The following is a 20,632-nucleotide window of genomic DNA, read 5'->3' as shown; positions in this document are numbered from 1 at the left end:
CGCTTGCGTGGACCTGCAGTTGGAGTGGCCAATGCTGCACCTGTAGGTATCTCAGTCGTTTAGTCTCTGGGAGAACGTACTCCTGCCTAAATTGGGAAAACGGAACAACCCCCTCTGCTCCATACATGTGATACAAGAACCGGCAACCAGCAGGCCTCCAATGTGCAAAAGCCGCCCCTTCTCCGCCCGGGGGTGAAATCAGGGTTGCGACCAACGGGGTGAGGGTAGATGGGAAGGTCGTAAGGTCGTGTGTGATATTAGTGGCGTCCCACACCTCAAGAGGAACCCATGTTATGTGCGAGGCATACAAGTTAGGGGGCCTGTGAGGCTTGCACAGGAAAGGGATTTCCTGCAATGGTCTTGCCGCCACCGCCTGGTCTTGAAACAACCAATGTTTCTCTGATTAACATCTACTCCACTCGACTAGGTATCGCAATTGTGCCGCTTGAAAGTACAGTTGGAGATCGGGGATTCCCAGTCCTTCCTTCTCCGGGGGAAGTGTCACCAGCGTTCTCCACATTCGCGGCTTCTGACCATTCCAGATAAACTGGGTCAAGTCGGATTGCATCTGTCAAATCCATCCAAGACTGTCAGAGAGGGAGGGCACGGAAGAGGTAGAGGATCTAGGGCTAAATAGTCATTTTGAACGCAGCGATTCTGCCTAACCAGGAAAGAGGATAGTGCTTCCACCGACCAACCTCGCGTCGGATTTTCCCACGAAGGATAGCATAGTTGGTGATAGCCATAGCAGGGAGGGAGGAGGCCAGCTGGATTACCAAATACGGGATTGTATCCACCGCCCATTGAATGGAAAACGAGCTCTGCAGATAGTCCCGGGTGGAAGGGGACAGCAAAAGGTCCAAGGCTATAGACTTGTTTGCATTCACTTTGAATCCGGCAACCCGGGCAAAGGCGTCTAAATCTGCCAAGCATGCCGGCAGATTGAGAACAACACATCGCCTGAGTATAAACTGATTCTGTGGACATAGCTGCCAAACTTGATCCCTTCAATTGCCGAGTTCTGCCGTATTTTCTGGCCGTAGGGAATCTGTAGCAATTAAAAATAAAGTTGCAGAATTTCTCCCATATCCCCACCCTCTCCAGCACCCGTTCCAAATAGGGCCAATGAACGTGATTGAACGCCTTTTCGGCGTCTATGGCCAACATCATATATTTCCCGGGCACCCGTAGCTTTCTCTATAAGGTAGAGAATCCACTTAGTATTATCTGACGTCTGGCGTTCAGGAATAAAGCCCGCCTGGTCTGGATCAATGAGGCCGGGCATCTGAGGGGCTAGACGAGCGGCCAGAATCCCTGTGTACAATTTAAGGTCAACATTGAGAAGGGATATCGGGCGATATGCACCGCATTTAGTTCTAGCCTTCCCAGGTTTGGGGATGACTGCTATGGAGGCTCCTAAGAGATCACTCGGTATCGCACCCTGTTCAGCAAAGGAATTAAACAGCCTGGTAAGAAGTGGGGCAAGCACCGCGTAAAACTTATTGTAGAAAATAGTGGAGAAGCCATCCGCCCTGGGGCTTTTGCTAACTTAATACGGGAAATAGCGGCAATCACCTCCTCTGTTTGGATATTCCTATCTAGGTGTTTGGCCTGAGCCGCTGTCAGAGGACAGGGAAACCGAGTCCAAAAAGGCAACTCCCTCAGAGCTATCTGACGGGTTCCCAGTATAGAGAGTAGCATAAAAGTCGCGGAATGTTTCCGATATATTAGCATCTTCCGATACGCTAGTCCCATCTAGCCTGACAATCTCTCTGACCCTTGTTGCTGATGGGCCTCTCGTAACCTATTGGCCAACAGGCGCCCGCACCTATCTCCCCCGGTATAGAAAGCGTGCCCAGTCTTAGAGCCGCAAACTCTGCCCTGTCTTGGTCAAGCGCTGTTAATTGGTGGTACATAGTCTTAAGCTGTCGCCAGACTCTCGGGGCTCCCGTCCTCTGGTGCATCTGCCCCAATTCACGAACGCGTTGTGTGAGCTCATCGTGCTTACGCTGACGCTCCCCAATGTCAGCAGTCGAGAGAGCAATAAATTCCCCCCTAACTATGGTCTTCAGTGCTGCCCATTGGATTGCAAGGGTCATATTCGAGTTCGTATTATGGGAGAGGTAGTCAGTGATGGCACCTTGTATGTGCTTCACAACGTCAGCCCTAAGTAAGAGAGTGTTCCTAAGACTGGTGCAAAGTCAAAATATCGATTCCTAATTATCGACCTAAGGTAATATCGAGTTGGAAATATCGAAGGTGAAGAATTTCGAGGTCAAGAATATCGTTGGACAGAATATCGACCCTAAGGTAAGTAATATGGATTTTTTATATAGATGTAAGTAATATCGAAGTTAGTAATATCAATATCAAATATATCGATGTTACTAATTTCGATGTTACTAATATTGATATTTGTTTGTTGTTATGTATTTTATTATGTATTCTATATGTATGTGTTATATGTTTTCTGTTAAGTATTTTATTTGTTTTAAATTATATGTGTATTATTTTTTATATATTAAAAATGTTATTTTTAGTTTAATTTTATGTTTTAAGTTCTGTAGCGGGTTGTGGGTCTATAGGGGAATTGGGTGGGAAGTAATTTATTTGTAATTAAGTAATTATTTATTTTTTATTGGTGTTGATAATTATTTTATTTCTAATTAATTATTAATTGGTAATTAATTATGTTAATTAGTAATTTTTTTAATTGGTAATTAAGGTTTTTAATCAGTAATTACATTTTTTAATTGGCAATACCTTTTTTTAATTGGTAATTAATTTTTTTAAATTGGTAATTGATATTTTTAATTGTTATTTTTTTATTAATTGGACATTTATTTTATTAATTGGTATTCATTTTTCATGAAAAATATTTTTTATTTAAAAATAAATTTATTGTTTACCATTTTTTAATTATTAATCAATTTTTAATTATCAATATGTTTTTTGTTGTGAAAAATATTTGTGTTCAATATTTATTATTTGGTAATTTAGATTTATTAATTAATATTTATTGGTATTTATTGTTAATTTATTGTTAATTAATTATTCAATTGTAATTATGTTTTTAGTAATTATTAATGGGTATTTGCAAATGATGTAGAGTTATTTAAAAATTTAATTTTTTATTACTTTATTTACATCAATTATTTATAAGTATGTTATAATTAACTTCTACGCTATCCAATGCTTTCCCTACTGTTGCACTCTCTGGAGTGGGAATAGTAAGTTTTACCCCTACGCTATCCAACGCTTTCCCTACTGTTGCACTCTCTGGAGTGGGAATAGTAATGTTTACCCCTACGCTATCCAACGCTTTCCCAACTGTTGCACTCTCTGGAGTTGGAATAGTAATTTTTCCCCTACACTATCCAACACTTTCCTTACTGTTGTACTCTCTGGAGTTGGAATAGTAATTTTTACCCCTACACTATCCAACGCTTTCCCTACTGTTGCACTCTCTGGAGTGGGAGTAGTAATTTTTACCCCTACGTTATCCAACGTTTTCCCTACTGTTGCACTCTCTGGAGTTGGAATAGTAATTTCTACCCCTACGCTATCCAACGCTTTCCTTACTGTTGTACTTTCTGGAGTTGGAATAGTAATTTTTACCCCTAGGCTATCCAACGCTTTCCCTACTGTTGCACTTTTTGGAGTTGGAATAGTAATTTTTACCCCTACGCTATCCAACGTTTTCCTTACTGTTGTACTCTCTGGAGTTGGAATAGAAATTTCTACCCCTACGCTATCCAACGTTTTCCCTACTGTTGCACTCTCTGGAGTGGAAATAGTAATTTTTACCCCTACGCTATCCAACACTTTCCCTACTGTTGCACTTTTTGGAGTTGGAATAGTAATTTTTACCCCTACGCTATCCAACATTTTCCCTACTGTTGCACTGTCTGGATAGGGAATAGTAATTTTTACCCTCCCGCTATCCTTTGTATAGTCTGACTTCCAGAGGTAATAGTTTCTTGCACTTAATAATTGATGTTACTCAGCATGCAAGAGCTAAAGATTAGTTAAAATCACGCAAGGATTAAACCATTTCACCTGCAGACTACATGGTAATATTTATAGTGGATCCATAACCCATGGACCTATTTTCCAACAATTGCAACTTATGAAGTGAGTCTGCAACAAATTCCTTAACACAGCGAGATATTTTTCTGGTAAATGAAAGTGGAGGCTACAGGTTAAAAGTGCCTGAACCCTACTAGCTACCCTAAAACCTGGTTTAACTGTGACTACAGAAGTAAGTCAGAACAGCTATTTTGTTACATAGCTTGGTATGGATCACAAATCAGTGCTATAACATTTCCTCGATGATAATTAGAAGAGTGCTTTGTGCAAACATCCTTTACAACCTTATCTTGAAAGGAGGGTTGACATTGGTGCTATTGTGAAAGAAAAGCATTGATACATTATTGAAGGGATGGTCTATAGTTGGGATACTAACACAAAACAATGCAATTGTACAGTAACACATGGTTATATTACAATGAAACAACACGATACCGCAATACAAGTAATAAAAGAACACACCAATATAACAACAGCCCAATTTAAGAACAGTTTAGCACAAGAATGACATTCCACAAGGACACCCCAACACAATACAAGAAAACCTCAATGCATCCAATTAAATGTGAAAGACCACACAAAAAAACGAAGCAACGGCACAAAACATGAAAACAACTAAAATTAACACTGCAACAAGCTAAAACAACAACAAAGCAAAACATTCAATAACAAAACAAATACAAAACACATCGATGTAGCACAGCAACACTGCAACACAATGTATCAAAACAACAACAGAAGAATACACCATATCAGAACAATGATATAGCACGCCAACAAACAGGATTACACAACGGTGACACGTGTAACACTGAGGAGATGGTGTTAGCAATATCACATATTATATGATCACAACAACAAAACTAAGAAACTAACCCTAACGGCCCACCATGAGTAACGCTCTCCCTCCAGGCAGGTCATCTGAAAATGCTGTTATGTTCTAGTGTTCCTATGTTCAAGGATATCTCAACTAATGTATACACTAAAACAGTTTCAATGTACTACACTTTATAATGCATGTAAAATTAATGTGTACGGTGTGATATTACAACACTGAACATTTTCTAAATCAATAAAAACAGATTAAAAAACGGGATTACATACAAAACTACACATCACAGCCCAACAATATACAGTACTCCCACACAACACGACAATGCTGTAGTATTGGTTTTCTATTGTTTTATACTGCATTGTTGTGTTGATTTTTCGTTGTATCATGTAGATGTGCTGCCGTGGAAGAGCATGATTGCAGTGAAATTGTTGTATCAACTTATGTTTTGTTGTTTTTTGTGTAATTGTGGCTGTGTTGTAATATGCTGCTTTGTTGGTGTGTGTTTGTTCAGATTTTGACCATGCACACACTCTTGCTCAGTGACGTGGACTATCGGGCTCCCTCTTTTGACAGGTGTCACTGTCAGTGTAGACGCAACTTTCCAGTTTCGAAAGCAATCAATCCCCAGCTATTAACTTCCAATGCGTAAATTTGCCTGTAATTATACGTTAATTAGTCTTCGCATCTCTAATTTTCTAACCCCATTAGCTCAGCAGAATCCAGCTGTGATGTCGTAATTGGTTTATATAGTCCCTGTGATTTGCTTTTCGTTATACACCTGTTGTTTTAAATTGCCTGTTGGGAGGCCACAACAACCACCACGAAAACGTAAACACGAGGATTGTGCTGAGGTTAGTAATATTGATTTCATATCCAGGTGCTTGGGTTAGCAATGCTTCTCAAATGTTTAATCATGTAAGTTAACCAGTGCAGTATCACCACAATATTTTTGAGCCATTGTTAATGTTAAGGGCAAGGTTTCAAGAAATGCTGTGATCAGGCCTCTTATCCACAGAGAATAATCCTGGCCCGATCTAATACTTAATTTAAAATAAAAATGGAACCATAACAATATCGTAGGCATAGTGCTGGAGTCCTATAATACAAATTCTGAAATATATTTAGAAAAAGGATTGATTAGCACTTAAGGATTGAAATTAGGATCCATGGTGAACAAGGCTCAGTTACCTCGCCTAGATGATTATTGAAATATTAGAAGCCATTAGCTTTACAGAAACTATGACTAAATATCCTTGCTCACTTCATAAATTAAAACCAAATATCTTTCAAATTATTACGCCAGTTGTTGAAATTGAGAATAATCCCTGGAAGAAGTAAGTAATAGCTTAGGTCATTACCAGACCTGTTTAAATATAGAAATACCATTAATACCTTTGGTGTATCCATGGAAGAGCTAGCAGGCATGAACAATTTTGCTTCGTCTAAAATAGCAGGGAAATCGTAAGGATTTTGGGGGCCCTGGGCTATACGTATTTAGGGGGCCCCTGTTTGGAACAGATTTCAGTTTATGATCTAGTTTCAGCTCTTTGATTCCCTCTTTGGCCTAGTCACTGACAGTGCACTAGCGTACTTGACACAATTCTTAATGTGTTCACACCAAATATTCAAAGACAATGACTTGTGTTTTCAATATTGTAACACAGCAGCAGCTTACTAATATTATTGCAAATAATCTCTGTGAAACCCTCCCATTTATCATATGTGATGGCCTGTTTGATCTAAAAGAAACACTTTTTTAATGGATGATTCAAGAAACAAACACATTTTCTGCAAAATGTCTGTAAGAGATTTTCACTCATCACCGACATTAAAAATAAATGAACAGAGAATGGAATTTAAAACAATCTATTTAAGCATTATGCAAGGTCATTAGGGAAAGATTCTCTGCAGAACAGAGCTGGCTCTATCAGTGGGCCCTCTGAAAGGCTGGGACCCTGGGCCAGAGCCCACTTTGTCCATGCCTTAAAATGTCTCTATAAAATAGTGGAGATGATTGCGAATCGGCTGCTTTCCAACTACCTAGAGTAGAATAGGCTCCTTCACCCTAGCCAGTCAGAGTTCAGACCTAAATTTAGCACTGAAACCATGCTCCTGGAAGTGTCTGAAGAGATCAAATGCACTTTAGATGCTGGTGGTAAAGCAGTCTTGGTCTTGTTAGACCTTTCTGCCACTTTTGATACGGTGCCACACTCCAGACTGCTTGGCCAGCTCCATGACAGAGGCATCAGGGGCACGGCGATAAAAAGGGGCTTTCGATCTTTCCTCGGAGATAGATTCCAAGAGGTCTAGCTGCCACCTTTCTCATGTAGTAAGAGTAGTATCTCAGTGGGAGTGCCCCAGGGCTCGGCTCTCAGCCCAACTACGTTTAACATCTATATGACTTCTTCTGGGACACTGGTCACGTTGTTCAGTGCCAAGAAAGTTCCCTGCGCTGATGACTCCCAGTTACTCTTCTTGTTAAAGAAGGTTAAGCCAGTCGACCATGATGCAATATCTGTGGTCTTCCAGTGGATGGGTTTTAATCAACTGAAATGCAACACTGATAAGACTGAGATTCTCAGCTTTGGGTATAATTTCATTTTTAACCTACAATCCCACTGGCTGGTCAAGTCTCCTCCACCTAACGCCCAAGTAGAAGTAGTAAAAAAACGGGGTGTGAAGATTGACAAACAGCTGCCTGTAAAAACTCAAATTAATATGGTGGTCGGCACATGCTTTGGTCTGTAAGGAAATGGCCAAATAATTCCTAATACTCTTCTCCCTATCTGCAAGGATTACTGTTCTTCTGGCCCTGGGGGTGCTTACATTGGACTATGACAATGTCCTTTACGCATGACTACCACAATGCCTGCTGAAGAAATTACAAACTGCTCAAAATGCTTCAGCTCATCTGGCTCTCCAAGTACCCACTCAAACTTTTCTCTTGTCTCATTTGAAGAACCTGCACTGGCTTCCTGTTAAAAAAAAGTGTTAAAAAAAGGATCCAGTTTAAGACTTTGACAGTTATGAACAGGGCTTTACACCAGTCTGGACATGAATATATGTCCTCCAGGATTCAATTCTACTCACACCTTAGAAATCTGCACTCATTCCTTGGCCATTTTCCCAAAGTTCCAAGAGTAAAATGAGCAAAAATTGGAGGCAGATCCTTATGCATCTTGGGCCCACAAGATTCAAACATCAATCCTGCTGAGTTATTCAAATGGACAATGAACCGTCTTTCAGAAAGCAATGTAAAACCTGGCTTTATACTCTTAAATGTGACCCTCCGCACTCTCTTTCTTTCTAAACTAGCGCAATGACAACTTCCAGCAGTAGCTGCATGCTTTAAAAATTCAAATATTCATTCAACCTGTATTTACAGAAATTGTCAGACCTCCCCTTTGATTTAGTAGCTCTCTGAGGAAAAGTAACATCATTCTGAACAGTCAGTCATTTGGTTATGTTTATATGCATAACACATCAAACTAGTTGAAAAAACAATACCATATTAGTTTTACATACGTCTTTTAAAACATGCCATGTTCAGTGAAAAAATAAATATGTGTTTTTTCACCTTAGGTATGAATGAATGCAATACCATGCTTAGCAGCTTCCCATGCAGAACCTGGCTATGAAATTCTCTTCAGCATTAAACCGGTAGATATCGCAGCAATCATTCTAGAATTACTACTAGAAACTATTTGGAAATCCTTTAGATGCCACAAGAAACTTAAAGCCAGGTTTAGAGTGTGGGTGCTGTGTACTCCATCAGAACGTAAAGGAGTAACTAGTCCGTTACACCATTTGTCTGTCCACCCAATTAAGAGCTGAGTGGACTTTCAGCGTTCTGAGTATGATGGCCCTGTGGGCTTCCTCAATTGAAAGCTTACTCTGATGGCATGATGGAGTGCTGAATGTTGAAGTAACAGCATCAGTCTGCCTGCCCTTTTTATGGCTGATGGTCTGATGTTATTGTTTTCTCTACATCACCTCCAGGGAAAACCTGGTGGTAGTGAATAGAAAAATAAAAATGACATCCACACCCTTGGAAAGAACTTCATGTGTGTGGGCGTCATTTGTATTTCAAAAAGCAAAATCTCAGGGTGGGAGTTTTATTTTGAAAGACAAAATAGTTAGTGGACAGCCGTCCACCAAACTTTTGGTACCTTCAGAGGAACTGCAATGATGCTGGTCCTCTAAAGGTACAGAGATCACTGGTAGCCTGGTGGTGATCTCTAAATAAGGGGTCTTTTGTTCATCAAAGTGGCGGAAGTAATATCCTCCGCCACCCTGACAGACAAAGTAAAGACAACCAAACTCTTACTTAGATCCGTGTTTAGGTGAAAGATCCAGACGGTTTTAACAGCATATGTTGTACTCAAGTCAACTTTCCCATCGGTTCTTTATCACCTCAGGGTTTAAGCCGATTTGTGTAACTACGTGCAGTTTGTTAACTATTTTTGATATGAGTTTGAGAACTGTTTAATTCTAGAGCATCAGTCCCCCTCCACTCCCAGAAGACAACTTATGCTCCAATCACTGATTGACAGTGACTTTGCCTTTGCCCTTGTACACTGCTCTGATGCCTTTTGTCTAGGTTCACAATATACGCAAGCCACACACACACGGTCAAATAGATAGTTATTCACATACATAGAGCTAAATTTCTGGCTACTACAGCAGCTTCTATATATGATGCACTTTTAATTGTGAGTTCATGCCCTAGGAGCCCTATTGGACATATTTGGAATCTTTTGTTTAAAAAGCATGCTTAGAAAGCAATTTAAGTATACAAAGGGCCAACTAAAGATTCATAACCATATCATACCTTAGAGCAAGAGAGTTGTTTCCAGTCTAGGTGAAATAATGAGGAAAGTCTCTTAATGTATTACTGAGTTTAAGGTGTGCTTCAAATGTAAACAACAGGTTAATGTATCAGAAGGCTATTAGGACAGTTTGAAGTTAACTATAGCAGCTCAACTGCCAGGTTGTTGAGTACTAGTTAGAGCTTTTACTGAAGGCTTATTCAAGAAATGTAAAAGACTTCTCAAGAAATGCAAAATAACTGGTGATCAAAGGCATGGTGGAGCTCATGGAGAAAATGTTTACATAAGAAGATGGAGCAAACATTATTAAAATCCCAATAGGGGTAAAGAAAGGTACAATGCCATATTTGTAAAGATTTTAGCTCAATTTAGTTTATTTACAACAATTATAAAGGCTGCCTTCTTGAGACTAATGGAGGTGATGCACTTTTGCAAGCATCTGTCTTCTAGCAAACCCATGTGATCTGACAAATAGGGCTGCTGTCTAAACCATAAAAACCTCTGCTGTACTTGTAGAAAGAGATAACAATGGAGCCAGAGTGTCCTGAATGTTGCAGCAACATATCATTACCAACTTGAGAGGACCCTGAACCCAACATTGATTACATTAGCTACCTCATGAAAGTCTCTGCCATACGTACTTGAAACAAATTTTCGACTTAAAGTCAGAGCAATGCAAGTTTGTTGGTTAAGACAGCCCTATTTGTATAGAGACTGCATTAGAAGGCATGTGGAACAATCATTCCATTCAATGATTCCCTTCTCTTTGCCAATCCTAGATCCAGTGAAAATTGACATAGAACAGTTGGACATTTTTTTAAGTTGAGGAGGATGCTACAAAGTTGATGGAGCAAGTTGTAACCTCCTTACTCCTGGCAATTAAGGACAGAATAAATCAAATATTTATTTATTGGATATATGTTAGACTTGGCTTTTTCAGCTGGTTTACTCCAAGACTTTTTGATTTTTTGCCTTCGGTTTTTGACCCTGTTAATTTTAGACCTCTGGGCATTTTACCACTGGTATTCAGTGCTAAAGGGCATGTGATCTCCATGTAAATTATGTTTATGGATTAGTGTTTCCATGTTTGGCTTATTTGATTTACTATTATGTTCCTAGTATAGGGCACTGTGCGTGTCCAGGGCCTGTAAATCAAATGCTGGTAGTGGGCCTGTAGCACTGATTGTGCCACCCACACAAACAGCCTTTCAAAGGGTTCTCAGACCTGCCACTGCGGTGTCTACACACACTTGTGACAGCCATGTTGACTTGGAAAGTGTACCCACTTGCCAGGCCCTAACCTTCCCTTTTCTTACATGTAAGACACCTCTCAGGTAGGCCCAGGTACCCCTATGGACAGAGTGCAGTGTATGTGAAAGGTAGGACATGTACTGATGTGTGTGACTTATCATGATAGTGAAATATAGTGTGATTTGTTTTTCACTATTGAAAGGCTATCTGTCCTATAGGATAGAAAGGGAGTTTGCTTAGAACATCTTATTAGTATATCTTCCCATTGGGACAAGATGGAGAAATTGAGTTTAGTATCCCTGAACTCAGAATGTAGAAATGCATCTTTTAGTAGAGATGATTTTTATGTTCTGTGTTTGTAAATACCACTTTTACAAAGGGGGTATTTTCTTGCTTAGTCATCTGCGTACCTCTGATGGGCTGTGGATTGGCTGTCTGGCTTTGGAGAGACAGGGGCTGGGGATGTGCATTCATTGTAGACAGCCACTTGGGGGGCTGAGGTGTGTCTTGCCTTTTCTGTATGAATCAGGGATAGGCCGAATAGACCTGGGTTGCATTCAGAGTAGTGGAGGTAGTTTTACTAGCACCTGAATGGAACTGTTCTGCATTTAGAGTCCTTGTCCGCCTTGGACAATGCTGTCCACACCCCTTCCAGGAAGCTGGGCCAGAGAGGACAGAACTGGTTTGTGCAGAGCACAGACAACCTCTGCCCAAAAGAACAAAGAGAAACTGAGTATAAATATTGGGGCCCAGACCCCAGAACTTTAGATTACTGCTGAACTAAAGAACCTGCCAGGAAGAAGAGCTGGAAAAGCTTCCAGGAGGTAGTGCCACTTTAATGCGTGCTGGGCTGTGTTGGCTTTCTGCTTGTTGCTTCTGTCTTGTGCAGGGAAAGGACTGGATTATACTTTCGTCATCCTGCTGTTAGAGTTTTCTCCAAGGGCTTGAAGTAGAGCTTGCCTCCTGTTGGAAGTCTCAGGGAGATAAAAGACTTCATAGAACTCGATTGTATCAAGAAACCTGCAATGAAGAAGAGCCGGAAGAACTGCCAGGAGGAGTACTGCCCCTTTACTGTGTTATGGCTTTGCTAGGTTGGCCTGCAGTTGCTGCTTCTGCCGTGGGCAATGAAAGGACTGGACTGAACTTTCTTCACTTGTTGCTGAGTACCTCCAAGGGCTTGATATAGAACTTGCTTCCTGTTCACAAAGTCGCAGGGACTACAAAGACTTCACTTACCTCTGTGTACAGCCTCTGGGACCGTGGGTTTCAGTCATCACAGAGGGGGAATGCAGCCAACACTGTCACCGACAGTATTGCTGCTTCCGTGTCCTGAAGGCACTGCAGAAGGCACAGCCACACTTCGCACCGCAACCGTGGTCTCACCAACGACGACCATCACCACCGAGCCACTGCTTGCACTGCGACCTGTGGGCACTGTGCTCCGCACCACCCCACATCACTCTGCCTCCCTGGTCTCACCAACTACGATGCTGCATGCTGACCTCAACACCCATGACTGCACCGTGGTCTGGGTGCACCACTCGTAAGTCACACAACGCACTGCCTCGTCCCACACAACAGTCTGGGCCGACTGACGCCCGCTCCCCTCAACAGGGACAGAAAGGAAGGCTTGGGTCCTGTCACTGACTGGCCTGGACCACTGAAATTCATTAAACAAAATCGCTGGCCAGACAGGTTTGATTCCACACAGTACCACACCTAGTATACAAATTGCTGGGTTGGACGACTATTTGATTTAGTCAATTATACTTTATAAACACTCTTTTCAAAAGTTTGTTTCATATGTCATAGAAAAAAGACACAGTCATTGACAAATACAGACATTCAAAGGATATTCAGAAACATAATACAAAATGCACAAAATACATGTAACAAATTACTGTACATATCACATAGACAACTGTGCAATACCTCAAAATAATTCATTATGAGGCACCAGTGCTTCATATTGTATATACATGCAGACAAGCGGACATTGCATTTATTGCGAAAGCCTGCTTGTCAAAAGGAGCCAGAGAATATTCTGATCAGTGGGTTCTAATTCTAGGGGAATAAACAGGATGGTTTTTGTGTTTTTTGTGTTTATCCCTAGGTGTGTCCCTTCTTGTTTATCTCAGGCTCGGAGTCAACGCGTTTCGAACCACTGTATTATTCACGGGTTCTCCTCAGGACACGGACTGGGGGTTGCTGTCACTGTTGAAAACTTCACCCACCTCAAAGGTCGAAAGTTGTCAAAACGCCAATGAAAATTCTTAATATGTTGGCAATATAGACACGAGGGAGGATGCCGGACTGTCTTCAATGCTCGTTTTCTTTGACCACTGTGTTACTGACTGGTTACCAAGCGATACTTATCGGAGATGAATGACGCCGCAACTGCGTACTTTTGAGCGAGCAAACGTTTGCCGCTTTGTGCCAGGAAATGGATGCCGGCAGATAGGAGTGAACAGTTCCCCCTCCAATCAGGATTTTAACCGTGCTGCTCGCTCAAAAGTACGCAGTTACTAGTAGTAGTGGTAATGTTGTAGTAGTAGTAGTAGTACAATAGTTGTAGTACTGGTGTTGTTTTTCTTCTTCCTATTATTATTACTTTAACTAATAATACAGTTCAATACATTGCAGCATTAGGGGAAGTAATGTACTATGCATTGCATGTGCACTGCATTTCCATGGCTATTCCTCTATTGTACCTCTAGATCTACACATCTTTTCAATCTACATTAAAATGTAGAAATGCATGCATACATCACACTTTTCCCAGATGTAAGTTTAACTAATGCCTGGTAAAAAAAAATTAAATGACTACCTGCTGCTCACCGAGAGTTGGACGTTAATATTGTATGATCACAACTGTGATCGTGCAATAAATATTCAGCCGATGACACATGATTGGCATTTAAAATATTTTTTCTTAAGTAATGTTATCATTATGTTTTTTGAGTACCATTTTGAAGCTAATGATTTTTAATTGTAACAAAAATACTTTTAACTATATCCAGCTTTGTATGGTTAGAAGCATTGTTGGTACTTTTTTACCTTTAGAAAACCACGAAGAACACGTTCAGCCATACATAATCAAATGTAGACTTCAATATGTTCTCAAATAAGGCTAAACAAAAAGTTGCAGAGTAACAAAACAAGGAATTGTCAACTTACTTCATTGGTAAAACTTACCTAAAAGACACAATTCATTCCCGTATGTTTTAGAGATATTCGCTTAAAATTTGCAAATACCCTTTTCTTGGGAAAAGTAAAACCAGACCAAAATGTCCTAAAAAGTAGATTATAAACGAGAAAGTCAAATCTTCTGTTCTGAAACGTGCTTTGCTAATTCGTGCAACAAAGAAACTTGAGTTTTTCTCGTAGGTTTGCTTTACGACACGACCTTCTCGCTGCAAACAACCTGTTCAGTTTGCGTGTTCAAGTTAAAAGAATATTTGTCAGCTGTGAATCGCAATTGTGTCAGCTGAATGCTAGGCTTTGTTAAGAAATGCAGAAGTCTCCTTGACAGTGTGCACATTTTCTAAATGCTGAAGTCCATGGATTGTTTGGCGGAAGTGCTGACATGCAGTGTGGCTTGTGTATTTCTGTTTTGCTTCAGGACTAATTTCTCATTGGCGTGCCCTTTCATGACCAGTCTCATTGTGAGAAGGAGCTGTCATTAAAATAATTTAATATCAAGCAGTATAGGAAAAAAAGGTTTGTTCCAGTGGATGATCTGACGTACCAGTGCACATTCTGGCGCATCCCTCACACCCACATCACTTTAGGCTTGGCATTTAGCTCATCTACTTGGTTACTAATATTTGGGCCCCGATTACAAAAAATTAATGGACTTTTTATGAGTATGGCGGTCCTACTACCACAGCGGGACTGCCCACCGTATTACAATGGTGGCGGTGGGATGCCACAAGACCACCTTCTGGCGGTTGGAGTGTGGAAAAGGGCCAGTAAATGCTGGTGGTGCTGAGGCCGGTACCGCCGAGCAAATTGCGACCTGCTTTTCCATCGCCCACTTCATGGCAGGAAGCCAGTCATAAAAAGGGTGGCAGAGATCCAGGTAAGGGGGCGCTAACAGGGCCTACTGGTGCATCTGGCTATGGGGGTGCATGCAGGGGGGCACATGTTGTTGCATGAACAACATTAAGCATGCCAAACTGTGCAGGAACGTGCAGTAGGTGCTATCATGGCAGTGGTCTGCTGGTTAGGCTCTCCTATGAGCCTAACAGACTGCCACAGTGACACTGCCACTGCACCACCCACCCGCCCAGGATTCAACTTGGAATCCGGCAGGTGGGTGCACCACATTCTTGACAATATTCTTGGGATTGCCATGGTGGTGGTCCCAGACGAACACCGCCAAACTCTGAATAAGGCTCTAAGACTGCCGCTGTCTCATGCCCGCGGTGAGAAGTATGGCACTGCTTGGTGTTAACACCCTCTACTACTAAATTATGAAAGCAGGTTTGTGAAGGTGGTAGCGTGTGAAGGGTTTCTGTACATTTTTTTGTGTTGCATTTTGTTAAGAGGGTGATGTGGTATGTTTTTTGTGCTATTGTGTTTTTGGACTGCATCATTACATTGTTTTGATGATTATACTGTTTGATGTTGTGTTGTAATGTGCATTTTGTTTTGCGTTCCATTTTGACTGTTTCTTAGGTTGTACCCAATTGTGTTTTTTTCTGTTGTTGTTTTGCTTTGTGACTCGCTATTGTGTTGTGTTCTATTTCGCTGTTATATTAACAAATGCTTGATTTCCTGGTAAAACCACAACATACCTTTTAAATTTCAGTGACAAACAAACATTTGCCTCTGTCTAAAGTGGCGAACCACTTTTCCAGCTCTTCAACTAGTCAAGACACCAGTCAGCCAAAAAACGGGGAGGAGACGGTCTTAACTTAGAACTTCAAGTGTGTACTTTATAGGTAGCATACAAAGGGCACTTCCCTCCCCCAACTATTACTTCACCCTCTCATAGAAGCACTTGAGTCAATTTTTGGTCTTCACAGTGTGTATTTTTATTAGATTACATTTCTGGCCAATTACTCCATTGGCCTCTCTTATTTATTGTAGAAATTCTTTAAAATACTTTGCTTATAAAACATCACAGCATTCAAATAAGCCATCAAATATACGTTGTCATTATATTTACAACCCGCTCTCCAAGGGGTCTTTTGCTTTACCTTTCGGGCTGTGCCAGCAGGCCACAACCAAGATAGCCTGCTCTCCTTAAGCTGACCGCCCTCCGGTCAGCAGAGCCGCAGGTAAATAATCTGCCACCACTTGTGACAGACCACGGCTTCCAGGGTAGAGCTAGTAAATCCAGACACCCCAGCAGGGCAACCCCAAATCTCTTGCCAGCCCGGAACCCCCTGATGATTTCCAAGACCTGTTCTGGGGTAAAGAATGGCACCGACCAAAGGAGTCCCTGTCATAACTCTTGCCCAGAGGACCCCGCCTGACCTAAATCCTTAGCCTCAGGGATGGGTGGGTGGGTAGCTTCTCGTGCGAGCTCCGACCCCCGTGCAGGCGAGTGGACAAAAGAGGAGTTGCCCACTGGCTCGCTGGCTTTTCAAGCCTTGCGCCACTTAATTACTTCCGAGTCGTCGGCCTTGCTTGTCTCCTTAACTTCCGCTTGTGGGGGCATTCCCTTTCCGGGTCAAGCGACCGGGAAGGGATTCCTACACTCGCCAGGCCCTTTGCTGCCCCTAACGGCGCCATGCCCCCTAGGTGGGGTGGCGCCCTTCATGTGATACGGCCCATGGAGCTCCGTAATAGAGCACTATAACATATGTATTTGTAAAGCGCACGCTCACCACTACGGGTATCTTGGCGCTAAATAACAGATGTTTGTTGTTACCCAACTTAACAGTACTAATTTTATTGACCTCAGATGGATGAAAGGCTGAGTGAACCCGCCGGGATTTGAACCTGTGACCATGAGGTTGAACACAGGCCTCTGCTGTAGACGCATTAGTCTAGTGAGCCACCACAGCAGGCATGCACTTTATCCAGTTACATGATGGGTATGTGTGATGTACAAAAAGTAACACAATTGCATTCATCGCCCCAGTAGTAGGGCCCATCCTACTTATGGGTCTCAAACGCTACCATCCAAGTCCATTATGTGGTACCAGAGTCAATACTAGCTCTCCATAGGAGGCGTAATGACCCACCAAACATCTGATCACATGAGGCAAGAGGGCAAGATTCCTCAGGGTCCACAGGCCACTCTACGACAATTTAGTGAATTGTTACCAATGGGTTAGGCAGATCGCTGTGCTACCAGACTAAAAATACATTGCAGAAATATTTTTTACATCTATAAAACAAATTAACTGAAAAACATAAATTACTATGTACCTTCACACGCCTAATTTCAAGATGGTAAGTAAATATCAATAACTCTTTCTTCCAGGATTTTATGACAAGCAACATGCATATACTTCAGGATATGACTCAGGAGCAATGCCTAAATTAATATGACTCTTGTACAGTCTGGTAGATAAACGACCCATTCCCAATCTAACAAAAAACAGATAATGAAATAAATGGCCAATGAAATATATGTCACCAGAGTATCCAGTCGACTCATGACATGGTAAACTTTTCTAGGATAATATTAAATGAAGAGAATCTTAAATGTAAAACTAAAAAACAAGAGAATGCAAGCTTCGGTACCACCCCCCAAGCATGTTTCAGCAAACATTCGGAAAATCCGGAAGAAGAGCAATGCGAAAGAGTCAGCAAAAAATAGGATTAGACCAAGAAAAACTGGTCAGCAAAATCTATTGCAATGGCTACTAGAAACTAAAAATCCAGCAAAAATAAATCACGTTACAATTTTCGGAAAAGTTGAGGCTATAAATTAAAGCAATGTGCAACTATGCAAAACCTTTATTTAGAAATCATTAAAAGGAATCACATAAAAAACAAAATGGCATCATTAAAAAAAAATTCAAATTATCTTTATTGGTTATGTTCACTAACTCACAGTAGATATTATATGCAATCCTCTGGCATTGGCTTATAATATCATGCCATTTCCTGTACTGGAAGCATCCCTCAATTCTACCATGATAATTTGTTTTTGAAGTTTTAATATAACACAAAGGTGACCCAACAGCATTAAAGTGCTTTAGCTGAGCACCAGATCACACTATATATGGTCAAAAATATAAGGCACTGGGAGATTATGTGATTTACCGAGAATCACAGGATGTTGAGCCAATGCCATAACTCGTTTCTGGTTCCCCAGTTCCGAAGTTGGCAGCTCTGGCCATTAGGTCACGTCTCCTGTCAATGGTGAAAGATACCTTAATCGAGTAAAGACCCAAAGGCATCATTAGCACAAACACCAACATGTATATCTGAGTCTATTGAAACATCAGGAAGCACCCTCATAGCAACCACTATGATAAATGTATCAGCATGCTGTGGTATTTATCACCCATTAAAAAGGCCTACAGACCTGATTTAGAGACGTCTCAGTTGGACAGCACAGTGCAAAAAACGAATGCATGTCAGCCACTGGTAATTAGTCTGGGCCGCATACCAGTCCATTGTCTGCGCCATTACACAAAAACAGCCAACATATCCAAATCAGTCTTGGCCAAGCCCAAATGGGATAGTCCAAACCGAACACCAGACACAAGATTTAAACTGTGCCTCACTGATGAGTCCCAGCAAAGTCAAGATTTGCTTGTGTTCCCATCTAAAGGGATCCTAGCCTGACAGTTGGGATAGGCCTATTCACTCTGGACTAGTACCAAGTCTGATTTATATATGGCTTATTCCGGTTTGGCATTGAGCGGTATTTTGGACAGAAAAAAAACAAGCAGCTGCTCCTGGGAATGTAAATATACCAACATGGTTTATGTAAAATGAGCTTTGCAAATTCTAAATCAGACCCTTATGTACCTTCCTCTTTAGAAACCCAGCACAGATGCAAACCTATTTTACCAAACATCTGCTCTATTACCATCATCATAATTACCACCATAATTTTTAGCATCTTCATCAGATTGTACTTAGATTCGATCATAAAAGAATTATACAATGAAATTAGAATTCATTACAATAACACTAAAACATTTGCTTTGGGAAAATTAGCCTGAGAATATATAGGCATGTTTACTATTCAGAATCGTTCATACTATACCTATGTAGTTGACTAAACCCCCCAAAATAATCCATTCTTCATAATCTGTTGAGGAAACCACAAACACTTTGAAAAAGCAACCATTAAAAATCAAAGAACATTAAATACATTCACCAATAGAATATGCAGTAATTCTGAATGTCATAGTTCCTTATGAGGGTTTCCTGGCAGAAAATAATGCGAAGTTTTGAGCCTAATATCTTTAACGGTGGCCATAATAAATTTAGCTTTAAAATTTTATATTAAAGTGCTACTGAAAATGCCAAAGGATGATATCCAGATTACTCTCTCCTCAAAGATAATGTTAAGTTTCTCTCAAATATAATGTTATATTCCTCAATAGATCAATCAATCAATCAATCAATCAATCAATCAATCAGGGATTTATAGAGCGCTCTACTCACCCGTAAGGGTCTCAAGGCTCTGGGGGTATGGGGTCTGGGCAGCTCCGATGTCATCCGAAGAGCCAGGTCTTGAGGTCTTTTCTGAAGGTTTGCAGTGTAGGACTTTGTCTGAGGGGGAGTTTGTTCCAGGTCTTGCCTGTTATGTAGGAGAAGGATCGGCCACCCATTCTGGCTCTGTGGATGTGGCGGATTTCGGCCAGGGCTAGGTCAGTGGAGCCGAGGATTCTCTTGGGGGTGTGTTAGGAGATTCTTTTGTTGAGGTCTTGGGGTCCGCTGTTGTGGAGTGCTTTGTAGGTATGTGTGAGCAGCTTGAAGGTCACTCTTTTTTCGACAGGGAGACAGTGGAGGTCTCGGAGGTGCTGGGTGATGTGTTCGTGTCATGGGATGCTGAGGACGAGTCTGACTGCGGCGTTCTCGGCGGTCTGGAGTTTGTGAAAGAGAGATTTGTTGATTCCGGCATAGAGGGATTTTCCGTAGTCCAGTCTGCTGGTGATAAGTGCGTGGGTGACAGTCTTCCTTGATTTGGGGGGGATCTATTTGAAGGTCTTGCGGAGTATGAGGAGGGTGTTGAAGCAAGTGGAGGATATGGGGTTGATTTGTCGGTTCATAGTGAGATGCCAAGGTTGCGAGTGTGTTCTGTGGGGGTGGAAGGGTTTCCGAGGGTGAGTGGCCACCATGTGTCCTCCCACGCAGTGGGGGTAGGTCCGAGGATGAGGACTTCCATTTTCTCTGAGTTGAGCTTCAGGAAGCTGCTGCTCATCCAGGATGCACCGTTTTTCATTGCTTCCTGGAAACTGCCTGGTGATGTCGGGTTCCATGGTGAGGGAGAGGATGAGCTGGGTGTCGTCGGCGTAGGATACTATGCTGAGTCCTTGTTTTCTATTAATGGTAGCAAAGGGGGCCATGTAGACAGTGAAGAGCGTGGGGCTGAGGGAGGATACTTGGGGTACACAGCATCTGATCTCTGTGGGTTCAGAGAGGAAGAGCAGAAGTCTTATTCTTTGAGTTCTGTCACAGAGGAAGGAGCAAATCCAGTCCAGGG

The sequence above is a fragment of the Lissotriton vulgaris genome, chromosome 4_1 (genome assembly GCF_964263255.1).
Source record: "Lissotriton vulgaris chromosome 4_1, aLisVul1.2, whole genome shotgun sequence".
NCBI classification, from domain to species: Eukaryota; Metazoa; Chordata; class Amphibia; order Caudata; family Salamandridae; genus Lissotriton; species Lissotriton vulgaris.
Note: the sequence above shows the minus strand (reverse complement) of the source record.